We start from the raw sequence: 10419 nt of genomic DNA on the forward strand, positions 1-10419 counted from the left end.
ACTATCTCTTCCCTAGCAGCAGGCAAATTAGCAAAGATATAAATAACCCAGCACATCTGAATGGTACCTGGCTGGGAAGGTCAGAGAAGATGAGCAAGATCAAATCCCAGTTCGGTTCTTTCAGAGAGAAAAAAAACTCTTGATTCTGTGAATAAAAAAAGGCAATGCTCATTATGCAAAGCTATCGAACATGGATGAGAACGGTAAAAAAAAGGAGGCTGAGAGACTGGGAAGAAAACAGAGGTAAGCCATCAAGAAATTTGGCAGCTTTTCACATAAATGATAATTTGACCCTGGTGAAGAGAGGAATTCTGGGAGATGACGTACACAGGCTTTAAAAGTTGCCAAAGTTGAGAAATACCAATAGCAGTAGCACGTAAACTTATATACCACTTCGTAGTGCTTTACAGCCCTCTCTAAGCTGTTTACACAGCCAGCATATTGCCCCAAACAATCCGGATCCTCATTTTACCGACTTTGGAAGGATGGAAGGCTGAGTCAATCTTGAGCCAGGATCCAACCCCTGGCAGTCAGCAGAATTAGCCTGCAATACTGCATTCTAACCACTGCACTACCGTGGCTCTGCCCTAGATTCTCTGTTCTTGAGAATGGAGATAAGGAGGAAATGGGTCATCACCCGTGTTTTGTGTGCTGTCTTTAAAAGAAATGAGTGATTTATGGGACAGGGCATTCCTTTTTTGGATTATAAACAACTTGCAAATAGGGATCATTTCCTTGTAGCATTCAGATTATGTCAACAAACCAAAATCCTTCTGGATATTCAACTCTTGCTCTTAAAAAAACAAAGGTTTCATCTCTTCAAGCTTTGTTGCCAGCCTGAGGATCCAATACTCCCAAAGAGAAGAGCAACAAAGATGATTAGGGGACTGGAGGCTAAAGCATATAAGGAACGGTTGCTGGAATTGGGTATGTCTAGTTTAACAAAGAGAAGGACAAGGGGGGACATTATAGCAGTGTTCCAATATCTCAGGGGCTGCCACAAAGAAGAGGGAATCAAGCTATTTTCCAAAGCACCGGAAGGCAGGACAAGAAGCAAGGGGTGGAAACTAAGCAAGGAGAGAAGCAACCTAGAACTAAGGAGAAACTTCTTGACAGTTAGAACAATTAACCAGTGGAACAACCTACCTCCAGAAGTGGTGAATGCTCCAACACTGGAAGTTTTTAAGAAGAAACTGGACAGCCATTTGTCTGAAAATGGTATAGGGTTTCCTGCCTGAGCAGGGGGTTGGATTAGATCTCCAAGGTCCCTTCCAACTTTATTATTATTATTATTATTATTGATCATCGCACAGTCAGCCAGATGTTCAGACTGGATTTGGCATTTTGTTTACCTATCGAGTCCTTACCCAGGACCTGGGATAGGCAGATGTGGATGTTTGATGGTATTACAGGTATCGTCACAGGATGGAAGCAGTTCCTAGTAAGGCCGCCTTTTGCAATTGACTAATAGCGAATTTGTCAATGCCAATGGTGTTCAAGTGGTGCTCCAGTTGTTTTGGGATTGCACCCAAGGAGCCTGTTACTATTGGTACTACCCTTGCTTGCTTTTGCCACAGTCTTTCTATTTCTATTTGTAGGTCTTTGTATTTGTTATCTTCTCCAGTTCTTTCTCGTCTATTCTGCTGTCTCCAGGCACTGCCACATCCACTATCCAGACTTTTTTGTCTTTCTTATCGACAATTGTTAAGTCTGGGGTGTTATGTTGCAGGTGCTTGTCTGTTTGAATTCTGAAGTCCAGAGCAGTTTAATTTGATCATTTTCTATGACTTTCTCTATTTTATGATCCCACCAGTTTTTGCTTACAGGCAAATGATATTTTTTGCTTATTATTATTATTATTATGAAGAAGGAGAAGGAGAAGGAGAAGAAGAAGAAGAAGAAGAAGAAGAAGAAGAAGAAGAAGAAGAAGAAGAAGAAGAAGAAGAAGTTGGAAAGGACCTTGGAGGTCATCTAGTCCAACCCCCTGCTCAGGCAGGAAACCCTATACCAGTGATGGCGAACCTATGGCACACGTGCCAGAGGTGGCACTCAGAGCCCTCTCTGTGGGCAAGTGCACCGTTGCCCCAGCCCCCTCCTCACCAGCAGCCCCCCCCCAGAGGAGAGTTGCCCATGCAGGCACAGCCCATGCAGAACAGCGCAGTCAAAGACATGGCAGCCAGGCAGCAAGGACAAGACTCTGCCCTCACGGCCCATCACACGGAGATGATGCTGCGCGGAGCAGGTAGAGGGCGTGGAAGCCATGGTGCTGCAGGGCCGCCTGGGTGATCTGTTGCGGCGGGCCATGGAGGCGGTGGGTGGCCCTGCAGGCAGGCAGGGCAGGGGGCAGAACGGTGGCGGGCAGAGGGCGGGGTGCATTTGGTCACTCAGTCTCTAAAAGCTTCGCCATCACTGCCCTATACCATTTCAGACAAATGGCTGTCCAGTCTCTTCTTAAAAACTTCCAGTGTTGGAGCATTCACCGCTTCTGGAGGCAGGTTGTTCCACTGGTTAATTGTTCTGTCAGGAAGTTTCTCCTTAGTTCTAGGTTGCTTCTCTCCTTGATTAGTTTCCATTCGTTGCTTCTTGTCCTGCCTTCAGGTGCTTTGGAAAATAGTTTGACTCCCTCTTCTTTGTGGCAGCCCCTGAGATATTGGAACACTGCTATCATGTCCCCCCTCGTCCTTCTCTTCATTAAACTAGACATACCCAATTCCAGCAGCTGTTCCTTGTATGTTTTAGCCTCCAGTCCCCTACTCATCTTTATTGCTCTTCTCTTTACTCTTTCTAGAGTCTCAACATCTTTTTTACCTCATGGTGACCAAAACTGGATGCAATATTCCAAGTGTGGCCTTACCAAAGCATTGTAAAGTGGTATTAATACTTCACATGATCTTGATCAGGCATGTCAAACTCGCGACGTCACATGATGTCGTGCAACGTATCGGAGCTTTTTTGCCATTGCAGGCAATGGGTTGGGTGCGGCTCTGGTATGATGAAACCAGCCCGCGGGCCGGCAGTTTGACACCCCTGATCTTGATTCTGTCCCTCTGTTAATGCAGCCTAGCACTGTGTTGGCTTTTTTGGCAGCTGCAGCACATTGCTGGCTCATATTCAAGTGTTCATCCACTAGAACTCCAAGATCCCTCTCATAGTTGCTACTATTGAGCAAGGTACTGCCTATACTATACCTGTGCTTTGGTTTTTCTTGCCTAAATTTAGAACCTTGTTTTTTTTCACCACTGAATTTCATTTTGTTCGATACCGCCCAATGTTCAAGTCTGTCAAGATCCTTCTGTATCTTAAGTCTGTCTTCTGGAGTGTTGGCTATTCCTGCCAGCTTGGTGTCGTCTGCAAATTTGATGAGTTCCCCATCTATCCCCTGATCCAAATTATTGATGAAGGTGTTGAAGAGCCCTGGGGCACCCCACTACACACTTCCCTCCATGTAGATGCAGTTCCATTGAGGACCACACGCTGAGTACAACCGGTCAGCCAGCTACGAATCCATCTGGTGGTGATGCTGTCTAACCCACATTTTTCTATCTTATCAAGTAGTAGGTTGTGGTCTACTTTATCAAATGCCTTACTGAAGTCCAAGTAAATTATATTCACAGCATTCCTCTGGTCCACTAATTTTGTCACCTGGTCAAAGAATGCAATAAGATTTGTCTGGCATGATCTGTTTTTGACAAACCCATAGGGAGCTATCATTGGAGAAACCCCTGTACTTGATAGGGCACAAAACTCATCACTGTATGGCTCAGGGTAGCAGACTAAGCAATAATATTGGTCTTTTTGACAATATGACAGTGGAATAAGACTACCATGTAGAACAGTGTTTCCCAAACTTGACAATTTTAAGACATGAGGACTTCAACTCCCAGAATTCCACAGCCAGCAACGCTGGCTGTGGAATTCTGGGAGTTGAAGTCCACATGCCTTAAAATTGTCAAGTTTGGGAAACACTGATGTAGAAAAAACTTGGGCAACTGCTTTTTTGACATCTAGGGTAAGATGCTCTGAAGCTGAGTTTGACTGCTAGCAATTCAATGAACTCAGCCATGGCATTTTTGTGACAACAGTATGAAACCACTTAACCCTGCCTGCTTTCATACACTATTTTAACCTTCTGGTTTAGTTTAATGCCATGGGATTACCAGATGGTCTCCCATCCAAGTTCTAGTCAGGCTGGGTTCTATGCCTTGGCAAGTTCAGCTGGGTGCTAGCTCCTGCTGGGACATAATACACTGACACGCCATTTGAAAGTTACTTCTAAAGAAGAGATAGAAAAGAGATGATAAACAACAGCTTTGTGTAAAGCTACACATTCAAACCATTAAAAAAAAACCAGCAGGAAAAACACTATAACAGTGATGGCGAACCTTTTAGAGACTGAGTGCCCAAACTGCAACCCAAAACCCACTTATGCATCGTCGAGTGCCGGCTGGATGTGGCCCATTGGGTGGGCGTGGCCCATTGGGTGGGCGTGGCCCATTGGGTGGGTGTGGCTGCGGTGATAACGGCAGACTGGGTGGGACTAAAAAGTTCAATCAATCAATTCCAACTTTGCAAGATATTTTTTCCCCCCGTGGGAATTTGAAATTGACTGATTGAACCTTTTTTTTTTTTTTTTTGCACATGGCGGCGGAGGTCTAAAGTGAAAAGGTTTTATAAAACCCAGCTGAAGGCCTAGGACTGGGGTGATGGCGTGCGTGCCCACAGAGAGGGCTCTGAGTGCCGCCTCTGCCACCCGTGCCATAGGTTCGCCACCACTGCATTACAACAGCTGCTGATGGAATAATAACAATACATCTACCGCAATGTTTCCCAACCTTGGCAGCTTGAAGTTGTGTGGACTTCAACTTCCAGAATTCTCCAGCCAGCCCGACTCCTAGGGAATTCAATTCTTCAAGCTTCCAAGTTTGAGGAACACTGATCTAATGCCTGAGAGAAAAGAAGATGGTGCCAAAATGGGATAGCTGCCTTCATACAACATAACAAACCCCATTGTAGCCTTGGGTGTCTCAGCCTTCACCCCATAGGAGGAATGAACTACTTCAACTGGTTTACCAGAAACCAAAAAACTTCAAATGTATCATTTTTTGAAGAAAACTAAAAGCCATACCAGCAAATCTCAACACCTTTTGTAATTCAAAAACAAGCTGAGAACAACCATGCAATTATAAAGCCTTTAAATATTAATCAACAAATATAGAATAACCATGTTCAAACCCCTCTTGCATTTAGCTTTTTTACTTCCTGTCCTACAGAAAAGACTTTTGGGTCCAATCCTTTGCTCTCCTCCATCGCTCCCTTGTTTTTTGTAATTGTTCAATTGGCTATTTGTGAGTGAATTCTGATTCACCATAAGTCAACCTGTGCGTTTAGTTTCTGGTTAAGTGTATGACTTGAATCAGGACTCTTGAGATAATTTAACAGAGAAAATCTGAACAGTTTGGGGCAACCTAGAACTAAGGAGAAACTTCCTGACAGTTAGAACAATTAATCAGTAGAACAACCTGCCTCCAAAAGCGGTGAATGCTCCAACACTGGAAGTTTTTAAGAAGAGACTGGATGGCCATTTGTGCAAAATGGTATAGGGTTACCTGCCTAAGCAGTGTGTTGGACTTGATGACCTCCAAGGTCCCTTCAAACTTTATTATTATTACTATTATTATTATTATTATTGGCACATTAATAGTTGGGAAGTACATTGAAGGCACTCAAGAACATGGTTACCATACAGGAGGGCCTCTCCATTGACCAAAGACACTATTCTTGCAAGGATTTCGCCAGGCACAAAATATATGGGCAAATTCCCTTGTCATATTTTGTAACCTCTTAGAGTATTATCTATCAACTCTCCATCTTTTGTTCAGGCTACAGGCCCCCAGCATCTTTATATCCTAACAATGCTGTTGAGGCTTATGTTGAATCAAGAAATAAACTTGATAGTGGAAGCTGACACGTTCCCTCACAACAGACAGCATGTCTTTCCTTTCCATATTGAAGCTCAGAATCTTAAAAACAATACCAAACGGAATGAGGCCATCTGGTTTCAAGGGCTTATCAATGAGGCCTCAAATGAAATCAAGATGGTGGCCCCTTGAAACCCTTCTCTCACAACCATGGGGCAATTTGGCTGCCATCTTGACTTTTTTGATCCAACCTCACCCCTCATGGCCTTTTGCATACCCTGGAAACTTAAAGGCAGGTATTTTATGAAAACAGCTTCTAAGACTGGATGCCAACTGGAAATAAATAGTTTTTAAAATGATATACTTGGATCAAAAACTTTTTAATTACTACATGGAGAATTACTGGAAATATGACCTCAGCAAGAGTATTCATTTAATGAATAATAATTTATTAAAATTGTATGCCACCCAATTTTCACAGACTCTGGGCAGTTCACATGAACAAAAACACACAAGGGAAAGTTCTCTTAGGACCTGGATTTCTAGATCCTAAGCTATATGCAGCTTATATATGTTTGAAAACTAGCTGAGATGGGCAGCATACAAGTTCAATGAATAAATATAGGTCATCATAATTAAGCTTGGTTTGCATTCATTCCTGTTTCTCTGCTCTTTCACCTTGCAAATACGCTTAATTCACATTTTCAGCTTAAAATTGGAAAAATGTAATTGTCCTCCCCTGTGGCATAAACAATTTTGCCATAAATAACTAGCAAAAAAAGCCTTTATCAATAATTACCGCCTTGCGTGGAAAGCAGAATTATTAGTAGCTGAGCATATGGAAGCATTGGCTCCAATGTAAGAGTACCAGATTTAGGATTTGGTAGCCTTGCTTCAGTATGTTTCCAAGAAATTCAATATTTGCATCCCAGAATTTAAGATATTATATACCCTAGCCTTTTAGAACGGGTTACTGTAGAAAAAAAATAAGTGAAGCCTTTTGCAGGAATATAAAAATGGGATCTGTATAGCCAACAACTACTTTTAGTTAAGGTTTGTTGTAATCCCACAGCCAGTTACCTAGGAATAAAGACTGCATAAAAACCCTTGGAGTACATACACCACTTTCAGTATAGTAAAGCAGCGAGTATTTAAAAACAAATCTCCTTAAAGATAATAACACAGGAACAAAACGAAGCAGTCATTATTGCTAGCCAAAAGGGAAAAGCAAAAAAACTGAGCAGAACAAAGCACAATGTGTGAGAGAATGTGTTCTTCCTAGGATAGGATTTCTGCTGTACCTTTCAGGGTCCCACAGAGGAAACAAATTAACTTCCTTAAACTCCACCTTTTATAGCACCTGTCCCTCCACTTCGGAGCCCTTTAAACAATCTGAAATCAGTCTCAACAACACCTTGGTTAGCGGCAGTGACCACTTTCAAATCGGAGTTGCACCTGTAGAAGAAGTTGGTTGACTCACCTGGTAGCAATCGGCCTAGAAAGTGTTTTCAGGATCCAGTGTGTGAAATATATTGTACTGTGAAACTGCTCTGTATATGTTAAATACTTTGAGGTGTTTTGTTTGCTTTACTGCATAAAAAAAAAAACCTGTTGCCTTGACACTCCTCCCTGGCCTACAGCTTTAAAGTGTATGAATTTGATCACAACTTCCTTGTTCACTTGACAACAGCTCTCATCGAGGTTACCTAGATGGAATTGAGTCTAACTGCATTAAACCAGAGCATATTGAGATATTTAGGGTGGGGCTGAGAAGTCCAGCTGATATTTGCGTAGTATATTGGAGGCTACTATCAAAAAAGGGAGGGGGCTACAACAACAAAAGTAGGCAAACTCCAGGTAATATGGTAAATACACTGAGCTGTATTCATCTGGATGTCTATTAGATGGAGTAGAGCAGGGGGTTTTCAAACTTGGCCCTTTTATGACTTGTGGACTTCAATTCCCAGAATTTCTCAGCCAGTGTGCCTGGCTGAGGAATTCTGGGAATTGAAGTTCACAAGTCACAAAAGGGCCAAGTTTGAAGACCCCTGGAATAGAGTATAGAGTAGAGTATGCTGCTATTCAACAGTTTTATAGCCCAAATGAAATATTTTTTCCTGTTAATATCTTTGGTATGTGGAACTATCACTTGGGACAGCCTCTCCCTGGGGGCTATTTTAATCTACTTCATTTTATTGGTTTGGTTATATTTTTTATGAAGCTTTTGTATGAATTTCCTTATTGGACAACTGAAAACTTGTATGATGGGCAGGTTTTAAATAAAGCCTTTCAGGAAACATGAGCCTTGGAGCCTTTTTCTGTAAAGAGGTATAAGCTTACAATTTCTTCTTTGTCCTTTGTTTCAGATGATTGATTGGTGTGAGCAGAAATGTAGTATTTGTCAGAAATAATCCAGATAGAACATGTTGCTGAGAAAGCACGCTTAATTTGTCTGTTAAATATTGATGTGTATATTATGTAAATTATACTGCACCAACTGATGCATCCTAATAAACTTAACAGTAGTGTAGCTTCTAACTTTGATAGAAACAATGGATTCTTCCCACTTCTGACAGATGATAGATCTAAGCTACTTTTCTCTAACTGGTGGCTTTAGGATATGTTAGATATTTCTATCAGCATTTTGAAATTTTGCAAACTGGATGCACCATGGGGAAGGGCAAATCTTTGTTTCTTGGGGTATCTCAAGGCTGGTATAAATCGAATGAGATAGTGACATTATAAATGAACAGGCTAAATCACACCTCATTAGGCTGTACACAGGGAAATTGTTTTGGAATTGACCCTTACATTTATTGATTTGTAAGTTAGTTTTATAATTCAGGTTCTTAGATTCTTTCTCCCAGAAGAGAAAATTAGTACATCCAGATATAACGTACGCTAGAATTTTATCCATGACAAATTGATTTTCAACTTGCAAAGAGCAATTCCAATCAAAGCGTACTTGTATAAGCCAAGGGTTGTAACCAAGTTGAGGAAATGAGCACAGTTTCTGCAAACAGGTAGGTGCCACAAAGAACAAAGAAATAAGCCGGGGTGGGTGGGTTAAAAAGAGTAGGGGCAGTAATTACTCAGGGCAGATCAGAGCAAAGAGGGACAAAGATCAGAGGATGAGATGAAAAGGCCCCAAACAGCAGGGAGCCTGCAAAGAAATCTGAACTGGAGTCTTCTGAGGTGTGTGTGTGTGTATGTGTGGGTGTTGAGGGAGTCACCCATAAAATAGAGGGGAAGAAACAAAACTTGGACAAGTAAACCTGAGAAGTAAAAAAGGAGCCAGGGGTTTTAAAGTGAGACATAAAGATGACTTGAGAATAAGACAGAAAGCAGCTTGATTTATGGTGGGGCAGCCAGCTTCAGAAGCCAAAAGGGAGGGTGTATACAGGGCAGGCAAATTTCATCTTCCAAGGCAGTCAACCCAGTTGTCAGCAGGAGGAAAGACTGAAGCCAAAGGGAATGAAGAGCTTGCCAAATCCATATCTGGTGTCTGGACCCAGCAATGATCGCAGAGTATGTTATTTTTATTCTGTATTTATTATTGTTTCTAAATAACTCAAGGAGGCAAACGTATCAATACTTGTTCCTCCTCCTATTTTCCCCACAGTAGCTACTTTGTGAGATGAGTTTTGGGTTAGGAGGAAGTGATAGGCCCAAAATCACCCAGCCAAAGGCAGGACTACAATTCACAGTCTCCTGATTCCTAGCCTGTTTTAACCATTAGAGATTAGACCAAACTGGCTCTCTGGATAAATATGGTCCAACATGGTGATATGATCCAAAATATCAAGATGGCAAATGGGATGGTATAATGAAACTTTACCTGTTTTTAATGGCCCATGCAACATTTATTAAAATAGGCAGAGCTTTGATTGCAGGTTATGGCTGCCATTTTGACTTTTTGGCTCACACACTGCAAACATCCCTGCAGCTGCTGGAACAGATCATGTCTGGAAGAAGCGAAGAACCAACACTGTTCTAGCAGCTAAAAAAGATTTTGCTTAGAAAATTTCTGGCAGCTTACAGCCTTTGGATCCAGGGCTGGTTTAACGTAGTGTTTTCCTTCTAAAAACAAACAGCCCACTAAACAATCTTACCCCTCTCTGATTATGTGTCTTCCAATTGGCATTGATTTTTAGCAACCACATAGATTTTCTCTAGGGTGATCTGTCTCTAATCTGGCCTTTCAGGTCTTCCAATGGTGCACCTATCACCATTGTAACCGTCCATCCACCTTGTTGCTGGTCATTTTCTTCTTCCTTCCTTCCTTCAACCTTTCCCAGCATTGCAGCCTTTACCAGAGAACTGTTTTTTTAAAAAAAATAATATTGTATGTCTGAAGTGGGATAATTTGAGCCTAGTTATTTGTGCTTTGAGTGAGAACTCTGAGTTGATTTATTCAATAATGCCTTGGTTGTTTTCCTTGCTTGTCCATAGCATTCCCAGGAGTCTTCTCCAACACCAGACTTCAAAGGAATCAATATAC

At 41.8% G+C, this 10419-nt stretch overlaps 1 protein-coding gene across 9 annotated transcripts in view; it reads right to left on the reverse strand.

Annotated features, from left to right (window-relative positions):
- Nucleotides 1-7631, reverse strand: part of CCDC71 (coiled-coil domain containing 71) — a 58981-nt gene extending 51350 nt beyond the window's left edge. For 2 of the 9 annotated variants that reach the window (XM_039324976.1, XM_039324978.1), the window contains exons 1-3: nucleotides 7399-7625; nucleotides 4833-4944; nucleotides 68-145 (exon numbers count right to left, since the gene is read on the reverse strand). The gene's annotated coding sequence lies outside the window, so the exon portion shown is untranslated. Of the gene's footprint in view, nucleotides 1-67; nucleotides 146-4832; nucleotides 4945-7398 lie in introns of all 9 variants that reach the window. The other 7 variants (XM_039324977.1, XM_039324980.1, XM_039324979.1 and 4 more) reach the window with 6 other exon arrangements.
- Between the last annotated feature and the right edge of the window lie 2788 nt (nucleotides 7632-10419).

This window comes from Crotalus tigris, unplaced genomic scaffold (assembly GCF_016545835.1).
Source record: "Crotalus tigris isolate CLP2741 ecotype Arizona unplaced genomic scaffold, ASM1654583v1 scf7180000024313.351630, whole genome shotgun sequence".
Taxonomy (NCBI): Eukaryota; Metazoa; Chordata; class Lepidosauria; order Squamata; family Viperidae; genus Crotalus; species Crotalus tigris.